Raw genomic sequence first — 26,015 nt, forward strand, 5'->3', positions numbered from 1 at the left:
GTGATGGTTCATTTTTCATGTCAATTTTATTGGGCTAAGAGGCACCCAGTTTTTGGTTTACTGTTATTCTGGATGTATCTGTATGGGTGTTTCTGGATGAGATTAACATTGAATTGATAGAGTAAAGCAGATTGCTTTACCCAGTGTAGGTGGGCCTCATCCAATCTCTTAAAGGGTTGGATAGAACCAACAGACCAACGGGGCACCTGGGTGGCTCAGTTGGTTAAGCATCTGGCTCTTGGTCTCAGCTCAGGTCATAATCTCATGGTTTGTGTGATCGAGCTCCAGGTCAGGCTCTGCACTGACAACATGGAGCCTGCTTGGGATTCTTTCTCTGTCTCTCTCTCCCTCCCTCCCTCCCCCGCCTCTCAAAATAAATAAATAAACTTAAAAAAAAAAAAAAAAGAACCAACAGGCTGAGTAAGAGAGAAGTTGTTCATTCTGCCTTACTGTCTTCATACTGGCACATAGGTCCCCCTGCCATTAGACTCTGGCTGGAACTTACCCTGTTGGCTCTCTTGGTTCTCAGGCCTGGGCTGGAATCATATCATCAACCATCCTGAGTCTCTAGTTTGCTAATTGGAGGTCTTGACACTGCTCAGCTTCCATAATCATGTGAATCAATTGCTAATGTCTTTCTATACACTAACAATGAACTATTTGAAAGAGAAATTAGGAAAGTAATCCCATTTATGGTTGTTTCCAAACAATAAAATATTTAGAAATAGATTGAAACAAGGTAGTGGAAGACTTATATACTGAAAACTGAGACCTTCATGAAAGACACAAGTAAATAGAAAGATATCTTGTGGTCTCGCATTGGAAGAATTAATATTGTAAAAATGTTTATACTCCCAAAGGGACCTACAGATTTAGTGCAATCACTATCAAAGTTCCAATGACATTTCTCACATAAATAGAAAAAAAAGTATCCTAAAATCTGTATAGAACTGCAAAAGACCCTGAATAGCCAAAGCAGTCTTGAGAAAGAGAAACAAAGCTGAGGGTATCACACTCCTTATTCAAACTATATTATAAAGCTATGGTAATAAAACAGTATAATACTGACATAAAACAGGCACATAGACCAATGGAACAGAATAGAAAGCCCACACATAAACCCCGACATATAGAGTCAACTCATTTTTGACAAATGTGCTACAGAATCAAGAAAGGATAGGCTTTTCAGTAAATGGTGTTGGTAACCTGGATATCCATATGTAAAAGAATGAAACTGGACCCCTATCTTACACCACTCACAAAAATTAATTCAAAATGGTTTAAAGACTTAAATGCAGACCTGACACTATAAAACTAGAAGAAAACAGAAAAAATAAAAAGATCCTTCACATTAGTCTTGACAATGATTTCCTGGATAAAACACCAAAAGCTCAGTTAACAAAAGGTAAAATAAAGAGCTTTTTCACAGAAAAGGAAACAATAAGCTGAAAGAACAGCCTATAAAATGGGAGAAAATATTCACAAACCACATATCTGATGAGGGGTTAATACCCGAAATATATAAATAAGGCCTACAACTCAATAGCCAAAAAAAAAACAAAAAACAAAAAAAAACAAAAACAAAAACAAATAATCCAGTTAAAAATGGGAAGAGGAACTGAATAGACATTTTCATACAGATGGCCAACAGGTACATGAAAAGGTGTTCAACATGACTAATCATCAGATAAATGCAAATCAAAATCACAGTGAAATATCACTTCACACCTGTTAGAATGGCTATTATCAAATAACAAATGTTGGTGACAACGTGGAGAAAAGGGAACCCTTAATCACTGTTAGTAGAAATGTAAATTGGTGCAGCTGCTCTGGAAAACGATACGGAGTTTCCTCAATAAATTAAAAATCTAACTACTGTATGATCCAGCAATTCCACTTCTAGATATTTATCTTCACCCCTATGTTTATGACAGCATATTTATATTAACCAAGATGTGAAAAACACCTAAGACTGACAGTTGAATGGATGAAGACCATGTGAAATATATATTATATACTGCATAACGTTCATGACTGAACATCCAGTCATGAAGAACAAGAAAATCCTGCCATTTACTACAACACGAATGAACTTTGAGAGCACTATGCTAAGTGAAATAAGCCAGACAGGGAGAGACAAATACTTCATGATTTCACTTAAATGTGGTCCTAAAGAGACTGAATTCATAGAAATAGTAAATTGGTGGGGAGGTGGGTAGAGACAGGAGAAATGGGGAAAAGTAGTCAGGGGTGATAAATGTCCAGTTGTAAGATGAATGAGTTCTGGGGATGTAATGTACAGCGTGGTAAATAAAGTTAACTGTACAGTATTACCTACTTGAAAGTTGCTGAGAATAAGTCTTAAAAGTTCTCACCATGCACAAAAAGAAAAGGTAACTGTATGAGGTGACAGATGTTTTCACTAACCTATTGTGGTCATCATTTTGTGATATATGTGTATATTGAATTATTACTTTGTATGTCAGGAACTTACAAAATGATATATGTCAATTCTATTTAAACAAAACTGGAAGGGTATACAAAAAATAAAACAAAACACCTACTTATACATCTTCAACCGAGTTCAAATTTTCCCGCTAATCCTTTCCAGCCACTTTGGTTTTTCATTTTCATGCTCTTTAAATGGTTCTTTAAACTTGTAATTTCTGCCATAGAACATTCAAGGACAGTGTTCTGTGGTCCTCACTGGTAGGCTTTGGATACAATCTTCTTCTGTTGGAAACTGGGTGTTGCCCTATTGTTTCCGGAATTTATTGTTTTTGAGGAGCACTCTGAGGCCAACTTGACTTGCTTTTTTTTGTAAGTAATCTTAACGTGTTTTCCTAATTGCTTTTAGGAGCTTTAATCCTTGAAAATTCCACCAAAATGTCTTTTTATCATTGCTTTTCTCATAACAGGAAGTATAATCTCAATTTTTAGATGAAGATTTTATTTATTTAGACCTGTAAAACTTGCCTCTATTTATTTGATGATTATTTCTGTCTTGCATTTCATCTTCTAGAATGCTTATATCGTGTAGCTTGGATATCTTAAAATAAGCCTTTTTTTATATTTCTTTATTTTGTTTTTGGGAGGATATTTCTCTTTCAAAAGCTTAAGCGTTTCAGTATCAAATCTATTATTCATGTTCTAAATCAGTTTTCCATTTGTTAATTGTATTTCCCATATCCTATTAAATTGTGGATTATCCTTTAATTATGGATGATTGTTTCAACTTCATTGATGAAAAATTCTCTCAAGTCATGTTGAAAAATATAACTCAAATGTTTTCTAAGATTTTTGCCTTCCTTTTGTTAATTATATCTCAAAATGAGGTATACCTTGTAATTCCTTTGAACCACAGCATCTCTTTAGTGACACATGATTTTTCTCTTCTTTTCCTTAGAGAGGTGAATGCTTTTTTTGGTATTGTGTATCAGCTAGTGATTACTGTATAACAAGCGACTTCAAACATATTGAATTAAAACAGTAATCATATTTAGTTTATCATTCTATGGAACAACAATTTAGGTTGGACCCTACTGGATGGTTTTCTTTCTTTCTTTCTTTCTTTCTTTCTTTCTTTCTTTCTTTCTTTCTTTCTTTCTTTCTTTCTTTCTTTCTTTCCTTCCTTCCTTCCTTCCTTCCTTCCTTCCTTCCTTCCTTCCTTCCTTTCTTCCTCCCTTCCTCTGGTTTGTATTCATCTGCATTATGCATCTACAGGCAACTTCAGGTCATCTTGGTGGCCCTGATCCTGGAAGTTGACTGACTGTTATCTAGGATACCTCAGCTATCCTCAAATGACCTCTCATTTTCCAACAATTTCACCTGAGTTTGTCTCATGGCAGTATAAGGGGTCCAAGAGGGAAGAAGAAACAAGAAAACACCTTATCAAATCTCAGCTTGCATCAAGTTTTCTACTCGTTAGTGAAAGCAAATCAGATGGCTAAACTCAATATCAGAGTGGAAAAGAACTACAGAGTTACAGGACAAGAGTGTACATATAGGAAGATTATTATTTGAGACTATCAGCATAATCAGTATACTAAATATTGCCTCATATTTATGTAGATGTTGAGCTAAAGTCAGTAAGGGATTAACTGAGACCCATGCAAGTCTCAAGAAGAGACTTGAGGCCTAACCAGTTTCTGTGGGTAAGGAGGTATAGATAGCTATAGTTGAGATATTTTGTCTTCCATCTACCTTGCCTCCCCATGACTCAGTTTCCTGAATGCCTTCTCAGTATGATATCCGTACACGAATTGAACTCTGGTACACTTAGGGCTGCTTAACTTAGCAAAGTAAATGTTAAATTTATGAAGGCTCCATAATCTGTTCTTACCAATATTTCTAGTGGTAGCCAAGTATCAGTGGAGGCCTACCAGTACCTCCACTCCACCCTGCACTTTCTTTCTAGGACAAGAGGATGGCACGTGAGGTCTTTATAACCTATATATTGTCTCATTCAAATTGTATATTGGGACAAAAGTTCCATATGTCCATGATGTTATTTTTCATTTCTATCTCTGAGGCACGTTTTTCCAAATTTGCATGTTCCATGGCAGTTGTTGCTGTTGTTGAAGTATAGTTTGCATGCAGTGCATAGACCTTTCATGTTCATTTCAGTGAGTGTTAAGAAATATTTATACTCATGGAAGTATCACCCACAATCAACACACAGAACTTTTCCATCCTTCCACGTAATCAGTCTTTCTCCTGCTAAAAAACCATTGACTTCTATCACCAGAAATTATTCTGCTTCTTCTTAAAGTTATAAAAATGGAATCAGGCTCTGTCCCTCCACATAATTCATTTGAGAATCATTCATGTCATTGCACGTATCATTAGTTTGTTCCTTTTCGTGGCTTGGTAATATTCCAGTATTTGAATATACCACGATTTATTTATTCATTCTTCTGTTGATGACATTTGGTGTGTTTCCAGTTTGGGGCAGGCATGAATAAGGCTCCAAGACGTATTTTCACATTAGCCTCCTTGCTTCTGTTGAATTTCTAAGGAATAACTGCCTATAATTCAGCTCTGGGGGGATCTTCCAGTCTTAAAAATGGAATAAAAATATTCAAAGTGCCTTAGCATTGACCATTGATTTTAAAACACTACTACCGTCAATTTCAAAAATAGTACTTAGTGCCCATTAAAAATGAAAAATGTTTATAGAAAAAGTATTATTTACTCAGCAAACATTAATAATGACAACCTGAGGAGATCTCTATGGTGTGTGTGTGTGTGTGTGTGTGTTTTCATTCATTCATTCTCAATCCTGTCAGAGATTGTGTCCCTTCCCAGTTCAACATTTTAGGAACAAAAAACAAAGCACTCATTTATTATCTCTAGAGATAATATGAAGCTGTGGCTAGAGAAGCAGACAGCTAATATAGTGGGTAATAGTATCCAATTGGGGACAATATGTATAATAGTAGGGGCAAATTCTGCCAGAGGGGTTTGTAAAGGTAATTGCAGAGCCATATAGGAACTGAAACTTTTTCAGTAGTTCCCCAATTGGACTGCAGGGGTTGGAATAACCTGGTTGGATAAATAACGTGGGAGAGATAGAAGGATGTAAGGAAAATAATGCTTTAAAAAAATTACAATTCACTATACCCCCCTGTAATTTCCCACTGGAAATTACAATTCAATAGGTTAAGGACGCAGTTAAGAATCAACATGTTTTAGAAGCACCTCAGGCCATTTTTTAAATTTTTGTAACGTTTGTTTATTTTTAAGAGAGAGAGAGAGAGAGAGAGAAGGGGGGGGCACGCAGAGAGAGGGAGGCACAGAACTTGAAGCAGGCTCCAGGCTCCATGCTGTCAGCACAGAGCCCGACATGGGGCTCAGACTCATGAACTGTGAGATCATGAACTGAGCTGAAGTCGGACACTTAACCAACTGAGCCCCCCTGGTGCCCCAAGAAGCACCTCAGGCAATTTTAAGGCATTTGTTTGGATGATAATCTAGTACTCTCTGAATTGGATGAGTTCTAAGGCCCTGAAAACTGAAGGCACTGTATTTGTATTACTAGTTTAAATGCCTCCTGGTGTCCTTGAATTATACTGGGGCCAAATGTTATCTTAGGTATGCCAAAAAGAATTTTGCAATGTTGTGATAATACTTCTTTCAAAAGACAAGAGGAACAACATAGAGGACACAAGTAAGGATAAGGAAGATTAGAGATGATGCCGGGATAGAGGAATTGGGACCAAGAAAGGATGATGACAGAATAATTCCCAGGAGTTTGGCTGCAGCTTTTATAAATTCTCAAAGTTTCCAGATGCAGAAAATGTGAATGACTTTCCTGTCGTTGTTTGAAAAATGGATAGGCGTTTTTATTAAATGGATGAAAATAGAGTGAAGTGTAGATTCTGTGCCAGCAGTTTAAGCTGTAAAAATGTAATTGCGCCCAAATTGAGATACATTATCAATTCCTAGTTTAATAGCGATTCAGAATTAAAGGCCATTAATCAGCAAGTTTGGCACAAGCAGATGTATACAGCAACAGTAATTGGTTTCAAAAAAATAGAGAATCTAAACATTAGTTATGTTTTAATTACCCAATATGGGATAGGGCATGTGCTAGGCAGTTTCCTTACCTTGTATCTATTCTTTACAGTAGTCTTGCAAATTAGGTGTAGAGTTTAGAATGTCAATAGAACAATATCCTAGGAGGAAATCTGGAAACAGGATTTTAGTCCAAGCTGTGCCACTAATCGAGTGATCTCCATCTTATACAACTACTTAATTCTGAATTTAAGGTCTGCAGCATGAAGAGGAACTTCAGGCTTTAGAACAGTGTATAAGGAGGATCACTTAGGCTGTGCAGTTGTAACAAACAATCCCATTATCTCAGTGCCTTTCACAAAGCACATTTTTCTCTCCTACAAAATCCACCGTGGATTTGGCTGACTCCCTGGATCAGCTGTTGTACCTCTAGTGATTCAGTCATGCAACCCTCTGGTTCTACCCTTTCAACGTGAGGAAGAGAGACTCAGAAAACCTCTAGGAGCTTTTCGCTACCTCTAACCGTAGTGACTTCCCATTTCTACTTACTTGTCATTGGATAGAACAAGTCACATGGACCCCCCCCCCCCCCAGCCGACCACAAGGTAGCTAGAGATTAAGTCTTCTGTGTGTTCAAGAAATAAAAACAAGGGGCACCCAGGTGGCTCAGTCGGTTAAGCATCTGACTTCAGCTCAGGTCATGATCTCGCGGTCCGTGAGTTCGAGCCCCATGTCGGCCTCTGTGCTGACAGCTCAGAGCCTGGATCCTGTTTCAGATTCTGTGTCTCCCTCTCTCTCTGCCCCTCCCCCGTTCATGCTCTGTCTCTCCCTGTCTCAAAAATAAATAAACGTTAAAAAAAAAATTAAAAAAAAAAGAAAAGAAATAAAAACAAGATTTTCTAGAACTAGCACTAGTGAGGCCCACTATAAATTGCCTCTTTTCTTTAAGTGCATCAGCATATACAGCCTTGAGAATACTTGGTTAAGGCACTTTGATTTCAACAGTTTATAAATGAGTAGGGGAAAATAGCCTCGATAATAATTACCCAGGTTCTTTTCATCAGTTACCTTTGATGAGTGATTACCATCATCATCATCATCAACAACAGTCAATCTTTAGACACTATCACAATACACTAAAAGCTTAATTGAAGTAATAATAACAATAACACTTAGGGGCACTTTGTCCAGGCATTAAAGCTAAGTGCTTTAAATGGACTAAAGTATTCCAGGCTCACAACTCTATGAGGTATGTATTTTTGGAATTCTCTTTTCACAGCTGGGAACAAAAACGTAACCAAACATTTACAAATGCTTGGGTAAAAGAATACACAAATATTTTTAATTTTCTGAGGAACCTCCACACCATTTTCCAGAGCGGCTGCACCAGTTTGCATTCCCACCAACAGTGCAAGAGGGTTCCCGTTTCTCCACATCCTCACCAACATCTGTTGTTTCCTCTACAACCCAGCAGTAGCACTACTAGGAATTTACCCAAAGGATACAGGAGTGCTGATTCATAAGGGCACATGTACCCCGATGTTTATAGCAGAATTATCAACAATAGCCAAATTACGGGAAGAACCCAAATGTCCATCAACTGATGAATGGATAAAGAGGTGGTGTATGTATATATACAAGACATTACATACAATAGAATACTACTTGGTGATGAAAAAGAATGAAATCCTACCATTTGCAACAACATGGATGGAACTGGAGAGTATTATGCAAAGTGAAACAAGTCAGTCACAGAAAGACAGATGTCGTATGTTTTCACTCATATGTGGAATTTGAGAAACTTAACAGAAGACCATGGGGGAAGGGAAGGAAAAAGAAGTTACAAACAGAGAGGAAGGCAAATCATAAGAGACTCTTAAATACAGAGAACAAACTGAGGGTTGATGGGGGTGGGGCATTGGGCGGCAGGGAAGATGGGTGATGGGCATTGAGAAGGGCACTTGTTTGGATGAACACTGGGTGTTGTATGTAAGTGATGAATCATGGAAATCTCCCGAAGCCAAGAGCACACTGTATATAGACTGTATGCTAGCTAATTTGACAATAAATTATTAATAAATAAATAAATAAATGTTTAAAAAGTAAAAATGCTTAGGTTAAGTAACGTATCCATATTTAAAGCATTAGTGTATGGCAGAACCAGACTATGTCTGACTTCAAAGCTCATGTTCATAAAGAAGTCATGCTTTGTTTTTTAAACAAACACAGAAACTGGGGCTCAGAAATGCATGTATCCTGTCCAGTGTTGCTCACCCTAAAAGCTGTGAAGCTAGAACACATTCACCCTCTGGGGTTGAAATATTTATTCTACATTTTTTCCATGCCTGATTCATTTAAGATAAAACAGGGTGCTGCTGAAAATAGCCTCTAAAGAAGAAGTTCATCTGTTATATTTACTTAATTCACTTTTGGCTGCCAGCAGCTTGGCCATGACTCTTGGATCTACAGTCTTCCCCAAATTTGGGGGGTTTTGTGAGTTTTTTTTTTCTTTATGCCTACTGTATTGAAGCACACATACAGTCCATTCAAGGGCACATCTCTTTTGACTATAGCACACCCAGACACACAATTCTTAGAGTACAAATCTCCTATTTTTAAAAAGTGCAGAACCTAATTTTTTGGTCTAGGTGTTTCTGCCTGCGAGGCAACCGTATCACCAGTTAGTAAATGTTTGCTGAGATACATGGAGTTTGAATTATTCAGTTAGAATTCAGTTGAATGCATTAATAAAAACTTCTTTTGTGTTAGATCTGAGAAGATGTTAAAAAGCTATTCTATGTACCTGTTTTTCCATTATTCAAGAACAACTGGAGTGAAACAAAAGAGAGGACAAGAGACTTAAACTGCTATTTATGAAATTTATGAAATTACCAGAGGAGTGGGACTCTAGATATCTCCCTTTGCTTTCTGTCCTTCAGAAGAACATCTCCTGTTTCCCTCTCTTCACCTTATGAAGATTTTCCTTGGGTATCTTCAAAACAGTACCAGAATAAGATTTATAAAGAAATGTAATTACAGCCTAAAACACTAAAGCTATTTTCCCCTTCCTTCTTGCTTCCATCCTTCCCTTTCTTCCTCCCTCCCGTCTTTCCTTTTCTCCTTCTCCTCTCTCCCCATTTTTATCTTTCTAAAATTGACATTTACGTTTTTCAATTAAATTTTTTTTTATTTTAAAGAGAGAGCATGAGGTAGGGAGAGGGGCAGAGGGGGAGAGAGAGAGTCTTAAGCAGACTGCACGCACAGCATGGAGCTTGATGCAGGGCTCGATCCCATGACCCTGGGATCATGGTGTGAGCTGAAATCAAGAGTTGGATGCTCAGCCAACTGAGCCACCAGGATGCTCTACACTTATTTTTTGTATTTTACTTTTTTTTTTTTCTTTTAGCAACTACCAAATAAAGTATGAAAGTTGTGCATTCATCTCTGGTGACGGAGGAGAAAATCCAACACAGTAATACAATATGGAAATAAAATGTGAAATTTATTGTTTTATTGTATCTGAAATGTTTCTGAAGTAGAAAAAAGTTTCCAAAAGTGATTTTAAAACTAGTTGCAATGTAAGTTCAAGTATGCCGTCAGTTTAAGGACTTTTTTTTTTTTCAACGTTTTTTATTTATTTTTGGGACAGAGAGACAGAGCATGAACGGGGGAGGGGCAGAGAGAGAGGGAGACACAGAATCGGAAACAGGCTCCAGGCTCCGAGCCATCAGCCCAGAGCTTGACGCGGGGCTCGAACTCACGGACCGCGAGATCGTGACCTGGCTGAAGTCGGACGCTCAACCGACTGCGCCACCCAGGCACCCCAGGACTTTTTTTTTTAAAAAGGGAAACTTTAAGTAGAAATAGGAAAATAAAAAGAAGGAAATATGAGAAGAAAGAAATGAAAACAGAATGATGGTACACATGGTCGACTTATGGGTAATTTTAAATAAATATTAACTCTAAAAATAATCATAATATTGATGAACAGGCATTACAAACAAGATGGAATTAAATCAGAGCATCAGTAATGTGAGAAAATACCGAAGCTAAAACAGTCAAGAGTCTTGCATTGTTTAGGGCAAGGGCAGAGGTGTTGAGCATTTCATAAAATCCCAGATGCAGAGGAAAGAGAAACACCAATCATCTCTGAGAATGGGCGTCCAGACGGAGCTAAGAGTGGAGATGATAAATCTGTATCAGGAGCAGTTAACTCCTCATATTTCCTTCTTTCTCTCCCACAGCTAGGTAACTACCCTTTTCTAGTCTGACAGAAGACTGGAGATTACTCTCTGAAGAGACTGAACCAGAGGTACACTAACCTTGGGGACATGAGACCCATTAAGTGCAGAAGTACTATGTGGCAGTAAGAAGAAAAGCAAAGTTTACATACTAACCAGGAAAACCCTCAGTTCCCTCACCTCAAGCCCACTCTCGGGCAAGAAATTCAAGATCTACTTTCAGGGCAAACTGACCAAGAAAATAGACCTACCAATAACTGATACTTCAGATACTTGACCCAATGGTCCCCTAAGGAAAACCTTTAGTTCACCACTCTCAACGTCCCTGCCCATAAACAAGAAACAGGAAGCCACTTGGTAAGCAGTTTAACAGTTACTTAAAATGTTAAACATAAACTTTTCATATGATCCAGCAATTTCACACCTAAATACCTACCTAAGACAAAAGAAAACCTGTGTCAAAGACTCAAATGCAAGTGTTCATACGGCATTAGTATTCATAAGAGCCATGAACTGAAGACAATCCAAATGTCTATCAACTGATGAATGAAAAAACGAAATGCAGTGTATATCCATTCAATGGAATACCATTAAGGAATAAAAAGGAATCAGCTACTAGCTAAAACATGAATTAACCTCAAAAACACGCTGGTGAAAGAAACTTAATGCAAAAGACTACATATTAGATGATTCCGTTATATGAAATGCCTAGAAAATGCAAATCTTTAAAGACAGAAAGTAGATTAATCGGGAATGAGGATGAGAGCAGAGGTTGACTAAACATGGGCACAAGAGATCTTTCTGAGGTGATGGTAATGTTCTAAAACTGGATTGCGGTGATTATACAACCCGATAAATTTGCTAAAAATCATTGAGTTGTACACTTAAATTGTACAGATTTTACGGTATGTACATTTTGCCTTGATAAAGATGTTTAGAGAAAGAACATATGCCATTCATTAAATGAGAACAGGGCACTATGAGGTAGAAACAATAAAAAAGAACTCTTAGAAAGTAAACATGATTTTGAAAATAACTTTTTTAATGTAACAGATGTTTGAAATTGAAGTCCAGGTAATCTCCGAGAATACGGAACTGAAAGCCTGAGATATGAAAGGTGAAGAACCTAATCTAGGAATTACAGCTTCTGACCAACAGGTGTTCTGGATACAGAACAAAAAACATAGGGAAAATTGTAAAATAAAGAAGTGTGAAAGTTTTTCCAGGGCTGAAAAGAAGCATGAGTCCTTCACATTTTAAGAGTCTACGGAGACCCAAGAAGAAGGAATGAAAAAACAAACCACTCTCCCTAGACAAATTACCATGACATTTCAAAACATTAAGGAAAGGGTATTAAAATTTCCACAGTGCGAAACACAGAAAATGAGAAACAGGTGGGCATTGGTTGTCTCATCAACACTAACTGCCATCAATGAAATAATGACATATAAGTTCTGGGAGAAAATTATTTGAAACCTGGACTACTAGATCTCCCCAAGTTTCCAACGAGAGGACAAACAAAAGCCTTTTTAGCTATCAAGCAGCTCAGGACATTATCTCCCCTACAACCTTTCTGAAAGGAAGGAAGGTAAAGAGTGAGAAAGTCATGGGGTACGAGAAATCATCAACATGACTGAGGAGCTCAATGAACGTGTTCCCCAGCATGACAGTTATACAGAATGTCTAGTAAGCAAAGGATTCAAAGTAAAGAGGGAAGCCACTGGACTGAAAGAAGAAAATAATTCTTATATTATTAAGAAATGATGAAAATAAAAACAGAAATGTTTCTACTCTCAAGAGGTGAGTAAAATAATTACAACAGCTAAGAAAGCTATAAAATATGTAAGGAAGACGTGTCAAAATACATTTCAAAGTAAGCTATGGCACGATTTTGAACAACAGAAGTGAAGGAAAGAAATTCCGCTCAGCTTGGATGCTTTGAATTGTTTCCTTCAAGTGACATCGCAGTCAGGACATTGTACCCACCGATATATATATAATGTATAATGCTAGCCCTCTATTTTGCATACAGGTATAATTTTGCAAATACTATTATTTTTTCAATCTTAAGAGAGAATTCATTGAAAAAAACTGCAAGTGTCTGACGTAGTTATGAAACACTATAAACTTCATTAACCTTGACTATACAAAAAGAAAAGAGGAAAGGAGAAAGGAAGTAGATACTACTGTCCTCATCTAACATTGTGGGAAGCTGAGATACTATATTTAAAGTTGGTGGAACAAGAAATGTAAGTTTAAACATGACATGTAAAGTTACAGAGAAAAGCAACAGGACTGAAACACTAAGTATCAAAAATTGCAACAAGGAGATAGAAACTTGGATGAACAACGGAGGCAAATCCTCATCTTTCACAATGAGGAGTTATGCGTTGAATGTAAAATCACGCAATAGTGATTTCTTATTTGGAATATAGGAAGATAACCCCTTAAAATGTTAAAAGTGTTTCTCTTGATTATGCAATCCCAATTAAAATCCCGGAAAGTTATTTAGGGGATATTGAAAAGCTTTGTCTAAGGTTTATACGGAAAGGCAAGAGACTCAGGATAGGCAACACAATATTGAAGCAGAACAAAGTTGCAGGACTGACCCTAGACGACATCAAGATTTACTATAAAGTGACAATAATCAAGACAGTATGGTATTTGCGAAAGAGACAAACAGATCAATGAAACACAATAGAGAGCCCAGAAATAAACCCACATTAATATATTCAATTGATCTTTGACAAAAGGAGCAAAGACAATACAATGAAGCAAACATCTTTTAAACAAATGGCTGGGCCAACTGACCATCCATTTGCAATAAAAAATAAATCTAGACACATACCTTACATCCTTCACAAAAATTAGCTCAAACTGGATCATAAATCTAAATGCAAAACACAAAAGTATTAGACTCGTAGAAAATAACATAGGAGAAAACCTAGACGATTTTGAGTACAGCAGTGATGTTTTTGACACAACCCCAAAAGTATAATCCATGAAAGAAATAACTGATGAGCTGGGTCCCATTAAAATTTAAAACCTCTGTTCTGTGAAAGACAATGTCAAGAGAACAAGAATATAAGCCACCACCTGGCAGAAAATATTGCAAAAGACACATCGACTAGAGCACTGTTTTCCAAAATATACAACGCACTCTTAAAACTCGACAGTAACAAAATAAACAACCCCATTTTAAAATGAGCCAAAGACCTTAACAGACACCTCACCAAAGTAGACATACAGGTGGCCAGTCAGCCTAGGAAAAAGGCTTCACATCATATGTCATCAGAGAAATGCGAATTAAAGCAACAAAGAGCTACAAATACACACCTCTTAAATGGCCAAATCCAGAAGACTGACAATGCCAGATCTTGGTGAGGATGTGGAACAACAGGAACTCTCACCAGTTGCCAGTGGGAATACAAAATGCGACAGCCACTTTGGAAGACGGTTGGTGGTTTCTCACAGAACCCATGCTCTTGCCATAAAATCCACCAATTGCAGTCCTTGAAATTACCTAAAGGAGTTGAAAACATATCCACATAAAAATCTGCACATTGATGTTTATAGCAACTTTACTAATTATTGTGAAAACTTGGAAGCAACCATCATATTCTTCAGTAAGTGAACAGATAAACTGTGGTACATCCAGACGATGAAATATTAGCGCCAGAAGAAAATGAGATCACAAGCCATGAAAAGACATGAAGGAATCTGAAATGTATGTTACCAAATGAAAGAAACCAATCTGAAGAGGTCACATACTTTCTGATTCCAACTACATGAATCAAGACAGTAAAAATAAATAAAATAAATAAAATAAAATAAAATAAAATAAAATAAATAAAATAAAAATCAGTGGCCACTAGGGATGTGGAGTGAGGAGTGGAAAGGGGAAGGAGAAAATAGTGGTGCACAGAGGATTTTTAAGGCAGTGAAAATATACTATATAATATCATAACGATGGACATATGTCATTCTACTTTATCCAAACCTATAGAATGTGCAACACAGGGGCGCCTGGGTGGCGCAGTCGGTTAAGCGTCCGACTTCAGCCAGGTCACGATCTCGCGGTCCATGAGTTCGAGCCCCGCGTCAGGCTCTGGGCTGATGGCCCGGAGCCTGGAGCCTGTTTCCGACTCTGTGTCTCCCTCTCTCTCTGCCCCTCCCCCGTTCATGCTCTGTCTCTCTCTCTGTCCCAAAAATAAATAAAAAACGTTGGGAAAAAAAAAAAAAAAAAAAAAAGAATGTGCAACACAAAAAGTGAACTGTAATATAACCTATGAGCTTTGGGTGTTTATGATATGTCAGTGTATTTTCATTAATTGTAATAAATGTATCATTCTGGTGGTAAGGCTATGCATGGGGATATTGTGGGAAATCTCGGTGCCTTCTCAATTTTGCTGTGAACCTAAAACTTCTCCACTGAAATTAAGTCATAAAAAATAGATTTTTTAAAAAAAAAAGTGCATGTCTTTGACAACTAAAATTGGGACTAGGGCTAAGGAAGGGCTTCTAATTCTTTAATACATGGATTCATTCAACAGAACCTTATTGAGTACCAACTATGTGCTTAGCCTCATTTATTATTTTAGTTTAACATTGTGAATATATTACCTTAAGAAACATTAAAAATTGGAAAAGCTAAATAAAATAAAAAATGAAAACAAGTGGCCACTGTAATTTAGCATTCATAGTATGAAAACCTCTTCTATAACTGGAAATGTTTTGAAGATCCATCTTTATGTCGTTTCATAACGTATAACTTTGATTCTAGCTAAATTACTACTTAAATTGCTTTGTCTCTGACCGGAAAGATGCAAACTAGAGCATTCATGTTTAACCATACTTTGCACTCTTTGTCACTTTCTTTGTTCACTTAACACTTACACCTAATCAAGTGTTTCCGAAACCCAGAGCCTAGATCAAGAGCGGGAAGTCTTACGGTCTAAGATTTGGATGGGGTATTTGTGGATTATTTACACAATCATTTACTTCTAAAAATAAGTGAAGGAATTTTATAACTATAGAATGAGATTGTTGACAGAGAGGAAAGAGGAAGTAGAAATTATCTAGAAGAAGCAGTTTTTAAAATACCCATAGAACAGCCCCCTGCCGTGTTTGGCTTGCTGCAGTGCAGGTTCTGATAGGCCACAGGGCAAATCCAGCTTTTTGAACCATGGCTACTTGAAGAAAGGATCCATGCAACGTGCTCTCCGTATACATCCAGGAAATGCACAGCCAGGAAGACATTTTCGACGGTATGCATTAAGAAGGACATCTGGGGAATTCTTCCACGAGGAACAAGATGGATTGGATCTTACCTCAGGCTTCCTCGTGTCCCACCTTTCCCAATTTCTTCCATGTTTATATCGCGAAATTCCAAGAAGGGCATGAGATACCATGACAATAAACAGTCTGCACAGCAGAATCCCTCCCCCGTAGCAGTGAATAAAATGAAATGTATCTCTATGAGGTCTGTTTATGCAGTTTTCCTCAGACGTTTCATTGGCAGAACTGAAGTGTAGCTTGCCTTTTCATAACTTAGGCTCTCCTGTAAAAATTATCTTCAATATACACTCCTTTGTATCTCTACTCCTTTGTATGTATGCATTCGATACATCCTCCTTTGTATCTGTAAACCATGATTCACTAAAAAACCAAACCTCTCCCCCAAACCCCCACCATGGACTCTCCTCCCCAGTCACCTGAGCACTTCATGTTCACTTTATTCTTCTCTTTGTCTTGTAGCTGAGGAAAAAAAATATGAAGTTCTATTTGTAGGAAGTTCAAAATGATGTAAAACATCAAAGTCCAAGTAAGAAAACTTCGTCTAGGGCCAGAGATCAATGCATTGCATAGATAGTAATAAAGCAGGAGGTGCTCACTTTATGCAATAGAGTTGTATTATACCGTATATTTCAATGGTTTTAGAGAAAATACGCTGCTCCGTATCAGGTGCAGGGGAATCTGCAATTACCTTATGGAAATAAAAGTCTGAATTAAGCTTAGATGACGAAATGAATATTTGAGCCATTAAGCGAATAGATACAGTTACTAGCTATAGTAGAAAGAGATAGAGTAGAAATAGAGAAGCAAGTATTTTTTTTTTAAATCAATGGGTTGATATTCTTATGTATAATTGACACACAATATCCTATTACTTTCAGGTGTATATCCTAGTGATGCAATACTTAGATACATTATGATATGATCCTCATAAGTCTGGTTGCCATCTGTCACCATACAAACCTATTATGATATTATTCATCTATATTTCTTACGCCGTATATTACATCCCTGTGGCTTCTTTGTTTTATAACTGGAAGTTTGTATCTCTTCATCCTTCTCACCTATTTTATATGCTGTTGTCTAGTAATCAACATTTTGTTTCCTGTGACCATGAGTTTGTTTCTGTTTTGTTTGTTTTGTTTTAGATTCCACATATAAGTAAAAACATATGGTATTTTTCTTTCTTTGTCTGACCTGTTTCACTTAGCATAATACCCTTGAGGTCCACCTGTATTTCACAAATGGCTGAGTAATATTCCAGCATGTGTGTGGGGGGGTGGTGCGGGGGGTACACATATACCACAACTTCTTTATTCATCCATTCATCCCTCTTTGGATGCCTAGGCTGTTTCCATATCTTAGCTATTGTAAATCATTCTGCAGTGAATGCAGGGGTGCATCTATTTCTTCAAACTGGTATTTTCATTTTCACTGGAGACATTCCCAAAAGTGGATAGTCCCACCCACATGCTGGATCATATGGTAGTTCTATTTTTAATTTTTTTTTTTAATTTTTTTTTTTGTCAACATTTTTTATTTATTTTTGGGACAGAGAGAGACAGAGCATGAACGGGGGAGGGGCAGAGAGAGAGAGGGAGACACAGAATCGGAAACAGGCTCCAGGCTCCGAGCCATCAGCCCAGAGCCTGACGCAGGGCTCGAACTCACGGACCGCGAGATCGTGACCTGGCTGAAGTCGGACGCTTAACCGACTGCGCCACCCAGGCGCCCCTCTATTTTTAATTTTTTGAAGAACCTCCGTCCCGTTTTCCACAGATGCTGCACCAGTTCACATTCCCAATCAGAATATATGAAGGTTCCCTTTTCTTCACATCCTCACCAACACGTTATTTCCTATCTGTTTTACGCATGTAGCCACTACGACAGCTGTGAGGTGAAATCTCATTGTGGTTTCGATTTGTACTTCTCTGCTGATTAGTGATGTTGAGCATCTTTTCATGTGTCTGTTGGCAATCTGTGTGTCTTCTTTGGGGAAAAAAAATGTCTATTGAATCTTCTGTCCATTTCTCTTTAAACAGGTTGTTTCTTTTTTTTTCTTTTTTTCTTTTTTTTTGACATTAAGGGAAGGAAGCTGTTTATATATTCAGAATTGACCCCTTATCAGATGTATAATTGGTAAATATTTTCCTTCATTCAGTAGGTGGCTTTTTCACTTTGTTAATGTTTTTCCCCACTGTGCAGAAGTTTTGGGGGTGGATATAATCCCATTTATTTATTTTAGCTTTTCTTATCCTTGCCCAAAGAGATTGGTTCAAAAAAAATATTGCTGAGACTGATGTCAGAGAGCTTACTGTCTCTGTTTTCTTTCAGGAGTTTTATGGTTTCAGGTCTTACATTCAAGTCTTTAATCCATTTTGAATTTGTTTTTGTATATGATGTAAGATAGTAGCCCAGTTTCATTCTTTTACATGTCCAGTTTTCCCAAAACCATTTATTGAAGAGACTGTCTTTTCCCCATTGTATAGTCTTACCTTTCCTATCATTGATTAACTAGTCATATATGTGTGGGCTTATCTGGGGGCTCTCTATTCTTATGCATTGATATATGTGTCTGTTTTCATGTCAGTACCACACTGTTTTGATTACTGTAGCTTTACAGCATAGTTTGAAATCAGGGAGTGTGAGAATTCCAGCTTTGTTCTTTATCAAGATTGCTTTGACTACTTGGGGCCTTTTGCAGTTCCATAAAAAATTTAGGATTCTTTATTCTAGTTCTGTGAAAAAAAAAATGCCTTTGATATTTTGCTAGGGATTGCATTAAATCTATAGATGGCTTTGGCTAGTATGGAAAGTTTAACATTAGTCTTTTCAATCCATGAGCATAACATATCTTTCAATTTACTTGTGTTATCTTGTTTCTTTTATCAGTGTCTTATAGTTTGCAGAGTATGAGTCTTTCACCTTGGTTACGTTTCATTCCTGAGTATTTTATTCTCTTTGGTGCAATTGTAAATGGAATGATTTTCTTAGTTCTTGTTTCTGATAACTCATTAGTAATGTACAGAAATGCAACTGATTTCTAGATGTTAATTTCGTATCCTACAACTTTACTGAATTCATTTATTACTTTTGATAGTTTTGGGTGGAGTCTTAAAGGGTTTACAGATATAGTACCATGTCATTTGCAAATAATGATTTTATTTTTTCCTTTCCAATTTGATTGCCTCTTTTTTTTCTTTTTGTTGTCTGATTGCTGTGGCTAGGACTTCCAGTACTATATAGAATAAAAGTGGTGAGAGTGAATATCCTTGTTTTGTTCCTGATATTAGAGAGGAAGCGTTTAGCTTTTCGACATTGGGTATGATGTTAGCTGTGGACTTGTCATGTATGGCCTTTATTATGTTGAGGTCCCTTGTATCCATACCCACTTTCTGAGAGTGTTTATCGTATATGGATGTTGAATTTTTTCAAATAATTTTTCTGCATCTATTGAGATGATAATATTTTATCCTTTGATTTATTAATGTTGTATATCACATTGATTGATTTGTGAATGATGAACCATCCTTGCATCCCTGGAATAAACCCCATTGGATCATAGTGTGTGATCCTATTAAAGTATTTTTGAGATCAGTTTTCTAATATTTTTTTGAGGGTATTTGCATCTATATTCATGAGGGGTCTTGGTCTGTAGTGTGTGTGTGTGTGTGTGTGTGTGTGTGTGTGTGTGTGTGGTGTCTTTGTCCAGTTTTGATATAAAACTAAAAAAATGCATTTGAAAGTATTCCATCCTCTTCAATTTTTTTGGAATAACATGAGAAAAATAGGAACTAACTCTTCTTTAAATATTTGATTATTTGGTAGAATTCACCTGTGAGGCTGGCTCGTCCTAGATTTTTGTGTGGAGAGTTTTAGTCCTAGATTTTTGTTCTGGAGAATTTTTTAATTAGTAATTCCATTTCATTACTTGTAGCTGGTCTGTTTAGATTTTCTATTTCTTCATGATTCAGTCTTCAAAGGTTGTGTGTTTGTAGGAATTTAACCATTTCTTCCAGGTTGTCCAATTTGTTTGCGTGTAATTATTCATGATAGTTTTTTATGATCCTTTGTGTTTTTCTGGTGTCAGTTGTAACTTCTCTTTCATTTCTGATTTTGTTTATTGGTCTCTCTCTCTTGATGAGTCTAACTAGAGGTTCAATGATTTTGTTTATCTTTTCAATGAACCAGCTTTTAGTTTTATTGATCTCTTCTATTGTTTTTGAGTATTTCAGTTATTTTCACTTTGGTCTTTATTATTTCCTTTATTCTACTCACTTGGGTTTTTGTAGTGTTTATTTATTTATTTATTTATTTATTTATTTATTTATTTATTTATTTATTTAGAGAGAGAGCAGGGGAGGGCCAGAGAGAGAGGAAGAGAGAGAATCCCAAGCAGACTCTGCACTGTCAGTGCAGAGCCCAACACAGGGCTCAATCTCATGAACCGTGAGATCATGACCTGAGCTGAAATCAAGAGTCAGAGTTGGACACTTAACTGACTCAGCCACCCAGGCGCCCCTCCTTTCTTCTACTGATTTTGGACTTTGTTCTTCTTTTGCTAGCTCATTTAGGTATACAATTATATTGTTTATTTGGGATGTTTTTTGTTTCTTGAGGTAGGTCTGTATTGCTATCATCTTTCCTCTTAGAACGGCTTTTGCAGTGTCCCATAGACTTTGGAAAATTGTGTTTTCATTTTTACTTGTCTCAAGGTATTTTTTGATTTCCTCTTTGATTTCTTCATTGACACATTGGTTGTTTATTGGTATGTTTAGTATCCACATGTTTGTGTTTTTTCAGCTTTCTTCTCTTGATTTCTAGTTTCATAGTATTGTCAGAGAAGATGTTTGATATGACTTCAGTCTTCTTGAATTTATTAAGACTTAATCTGTTCTGGAGAATGTTCCATGTGCACTTGAAAAGAATATATATTCTGCAGTTTGGGAATGAAATGTTCTGTATATAACTATTAAGTCCTTCTGGTCTAAGTGTCATTTAAGGCCAGAGTTTCCATATTGATTTTCTTTCTGGATGATGTATCCATTGATGTTATGTGTTAAGGTGTAGTCATTTACTATTATTGTATCATTGTTAATTCCTCCCTTTAGGTCTGCTAATATTTGTTTTATATATTTAGGTACTTCTATGTTGGGTAAATAAATATTTAGAAATGTTATGTCTTCTTCTTGGCTTAATCTGTTTGTCATTTTGTAATGCCCTTTTTTGTCTTTGTTACAGTCTTTGTTTTGAAATGTCTGATATAAGTATAGCTATCTCAGCTTTCTTTTCATTTTCATTTGCCTGGAATATCTTTTTCCATCCCTTCTCTTTCAGTATGTCTGTCTTAAATCTGAAGTGAGTCTCCTGTAGGCAGCATAGAGATGAGTCTTGTTATATATTTATATACTTATGTGTATTTACATATTTATATACTTGTATATATAAATTAATATATAATATATTTTAATATATGCTTGTATATTTACATCTATATGTGTGTAGATACGTGTATATGTATAGATATATAGATATATATATGTAGGTAGAGAGTGGTCTATTTGACTTGATAATCACTTATGTTTTATATGCATTCCAAAAGCAGCACATTTTTACCTCCTCTCCAGTTTTATATTTTTGACATGATATTTTGCATCTTTTTATTTTGTGTATCCCTTACGTACTTATTGTGTTTATAGCTGATTTGACTACTTTTGCTTTTTAATCTTTATACCAGCTTTTTAAATGGCCATCCACTGCCTTTACTATGTAAATGCTTTTACCAGTAAGATTTTTTTCATATCTTTTATTCTTAGTTATGACCTTTTTTCCACTTAAAAAGGACCTTTAACATCTCTTGTAAGTCTGATTTGGTACTAATGTACTCTTTTCGTTTTATTTGTGTAGGAAACTCTTTACCTCTCCTTTAACTCTGAATGATAATCCTGTTGGTTAGAGTATTCTTAGTTTTAATTTTTTTTTCCTTTCATCTCTTCAAATGTATCCTGCCACTCTTTTCTGGCCTGTGAATTTTTTTTTTTTTTTTTTTTTGAAAAATAAGCTGATAGCTTTCTGAGGTTTTCTTTGCATGTGACTCTTAATTTTTCTCTTGCTGCCTTTTAAGACTTTTGTTTTTTACAGTTTACATACTATAACATTTATGTGTTTAAATTATACAGTTCAGTAGTTTTTTTTTTTTTTTTAATTTTTTTTTTTTTTCAACGTTTTTTATTTATTTTTGGGACAGAGAGAGACAGAGCATGAACGGGGGAGGGGCAGAGAAAGAGGGAGACACAGAATCGGAAACAGGCTCCAGGCTCCGAGCCATCAGCCCAGAGCCTGACGCGGGGCTCGAACTCACGGACCGCGAGATCGTGACCTGGCTGAAGTCGGACGCTTAACCGACTGCGCCACCCAGGCGCCCCTACAGTTCAGTAGTTTTTAGTATAATTACAGAATTCTTTTTTTCTTTTGAGAGAGAGAGGGCATGCTGCACCGGGGCCATCTTGACAGGACACCTGGAGCTTGGGCGTGGTGTGGACAGGGGGGCCCAGGGCACACTGCACCAGGGCTACAATGGCAGGGGGAGGGGGTGGTCAGCTGGAGCTGGTATGGACCAGGGACCCAGGGTGTGCTGAGGTAGTTCTAGTAGACTGGCTAGAGGGACTCTGCTCCTATCCCACTATCAAGTTAGAAAGGAACTGAAAAATGGCCACCACTAGTGTCTTTGACCCCAGAACAAGTTCCAGCAATTCCCTGACCTTTTGGTCACTCTAGGATTAGTAAATGGATTTCTTTCCCTTATAGTCTAATTGCTCTTTAAATTGTTCTTTTTTTGCTGTGCTCCAGGGCGGGCAAGTCTATGCACAGGTTACCGTGTTGGGGCGACCTCCTTCTCTTCTACTCTTCTGTATGTGTACTGATGTTTATTGTTTGTTGTGCAGAAGCTGTTCAACCAGTCCTCAGCTCTTCAGGAGGAATTACTCTCTATATAGGTGTAGATTCATCGATACAGTGTGTCCAGAGGAGAACTTGAATTCAGAGTCTTCTTACACTGACATCTTGGCCATCTTGGAAGCTCTCCAATGGGCTGATTTTTTTTTCTCACTGTGTATGCCCTGCATTCATGGTGGTCCAACCCTAGAATACCACATAGCTATAACAATAGAAGGACTTATGTGAGAGTTAGGAGTAATCTTCACTTTCTCATATTGAAAAGGACTGATTTGGGGGACTGGGTATTGTGTTATATTATAATCATCTAATTTAATATGTCAAGGTAGAGGGTTAAAGTCAGCCTAAATCAAGAACCAACTGTCAAATAGTCAAGAATTTCGCAAGCTGGTTGTTACACCGTCGATAACTTGAAAGCAACCATAGGAGTGGTATTTACACCACAGGGAACAGTAAATGCTATAAAGTGGGTCCTTTTTTTTTCTTCCCAGAGAGCCAATGTATCAGCACACGACTGAGCACCAATGTCATGTACAACACATGGAAGGAAATGAGGATGCTTCAAAGGTAGTGGCTTATTCTTCTTGAAGCGTTTCCACTCTATCTAAATAATCTATCTACCTATTGTATGACAGTGGCAGAGTGTTATTATTATTATTATCATTTCTGTTTTACATATTTGGAAACTGAAATAATGATGCATAGTAATTAATAATGCAAAGTAATCCCTATCAGGATAAAACCAGGCCTAAAGCCCAGGCTTTTGGATGTGCCACATTATTTGTGCTATTCTGGTTTTGAGATACAGCATCACAGGACTTTATTTTTTGCAATTTAGGACTTCCAATTAATATTAAGAGATGCTATGATATTTTCAAAATTAATAAAAGAAAGAAATCATCAGAATTAAATATGCCATATATCACTTAATGAGGGATGGTTGGAAATGAGAAAGTTTGAAGATACGGTAAATATTTCCTACAGATATATTTATCTGTCAACATTAGGTGAATCTTCTGCTGGTTGCTTTTGGGTATAGAAAAAAGATATCAAAGAAATGGAACACGTACATGTTTCCCTGAGAAAGATTATTTCATTATAATTAGGAATCCTGAACAGACATGAATCGCTTAAGAATGTTTACAAAGCAAAATAACAACAAAGGAAACGCATTTTGTTCAAACTGGAAACCTATGCACTGAGGGGTTGATCAAAGGAGGCCTCCTGGAGGGAAGGAATTTTGAGGTGTGTTTTTCAGGAAATGTCAGCTAAAGCTGAATTGATGAAGGGGACAGGAAAAGATATTGGCAACTGGTGTGCTAGAATAGCTAAGCAAGGGCTTCCTTCCCCAAAGTATTTCCAGCCTTCTGGACATTGCCGTAGATAATGATGCCTCTTCTAGGAATGAAGAAAGGAAGCTCAAACCAGACAATTATATTACACCTTTTCCAGTCTGTTAAGAGAACAGGGGTTGAAAAATTAATAACAAAATTGATTAAAGCCTAGGATTTTCATTTTCCTTTCCACAACTTTCCTAAGTCATTCCAGTCATTCCTTAGTCACTTCCTTTTGACATTCCAGTAGATAAATCACTGTATCAGGTATAAAAATATCTGAGAAAAATTTCCTATTATTCTCTCTGAAGCTACATGACCATCTTGTTGTACCACAATTAACAAAAACCTAGCAGGGGCGCCTGGGTGGCTTAGTCGGTTAAGCATCTGACTTCGGCTCAGGTCATGATCTCATGGTTTGTGGGTTCAAGCCCCGCGTCGGGCTCTGTGCTGACAGCTAGCTCAGTGTCTGGAGCCTGTCTTCAGATTCTGTGTCTCCCTCTCTCTGTCCCTCCCATGCTTGCTCACTTCCTCTCTCTCTCTCTCTCTCTCTCTCTCTCTCAAAAATAAATAAAATATAAAAAAAAAATTTTTAAAAAAAAACCTAGCAAACAAACATCTAAACTCATAAACCAAATGGCTTAGGGGATGGTGATTTACATTTCAAAAAGAGCCTTTTGTTTTATAAAAAGATTCACCATTGTTTTATTGATTTATTTAAGAGCAGTCTATATTTCAGGCACTATAGACACAAGGTGGTATAACACAGGATCCACAGGATCCAGAATCTCAGAGTGTACAAGAGGAGACCAGTGTGTTCTGACATAATTATAGTCACATTCAATTGTTATAATAGAAGTTCAAATACCATAGGAATACAGTGATCAGGACCGTTAACTGTTACAGATGTTGGGCACATTTATAAACAGAAAGTGTTGATTCAAGTGGAAATGAATGGGTTCACCAGACCACAAGAGGATAGCTCTCCTAAAGGATGACACAATAGAAAAGTAAGCAAGTATTTAAAAAAAAAAAATCCATGTGTCGCCATGGTTTCCGCTGTGTTCGTGGTGTTCCAATCAAGAAGACCACTTCGATATAATAACCAACGGGCTCATGGGATATTAGGAATAATCCTCACTTTGTGTCACAGGAGGAAAAGGTGGTTGTTGTGGTTATAATCGGAGTGGAGAAACTGAAGTTTCTGGAGACAGATAGCTTAGGTAGAAGTGACGGGAAATCACTGAGCATTTTTAACAACAAGAATGGTGTGTTCTGCTTTCTGATGTTTTAAAAAGATCATTTTAGAGATGATAACGAGGATGGATTGAAAGATAGCATGCTTCAAATCAAAGCTTCCTTATCACGTTTAAAATGTAATTTTATTTACAAGAGTTCTGTGCGCAGAGAGCAAACGCTCAACCCAGCCCCTGTAGCAAGTGGGCCACACCTCAGGTATGTCAGGTGACATCCAATAAAGCACAAAAGTTTTAGTGCCACGAGCTTCTATTTTTCGGTGGCACAAAGCAGTTCTGCTTAGAGCAAGGGTCCCAACTTTAAGCCTGGTAAACTGTGATTGATCTTGTACCATCCACACCATAAATATTTTCAAAGTATCAACACACTGACTCCGAATCGTTCAGACGTATAACTTCCCACTTATTTATCTTCCATT

At 37.0% G+C, this 26,015-nt stretch overlaps 1 long non-coding RNA gene across 1 annotated transcript in view; it reads left to right on the forward strand.

The window, feature by feature from the left end:
* The window catches only part of LOC131498208 (uncharacterized), a 59,606-nt gene extending 36,029 nt beyond the window's left edge, over nt 1-23,577 (forward strand). The window contains exon 2 of the long non-coding RNA XR_009255346.1: nt 23,498-23,577. This is a non-coding gene — a long non-coding RNA (uncharacterized LOC131498208). The remainder of the gene's footprint in view (nt 1-23,497) is intronic.
* The last annotated feature ends 2,438 nt before the right edge of the window (nt 23,578-26,015 follow it).

This window comes from Neofelis nebulosa, chromosome 1 (genome assembly GCF_028018385.1).
Source record: "Neofelis nebulosa isolate mNeoNeb1 chromosome 1, mNeoNeb1.pri, whole genome shotgun sequence".
NCBI classification, from domain to species: Eukaryota; Metazoa; Chordata; class Mammalia; order Carnivora; family Felidae; genus Neofelis; species Neofelis nebulosa.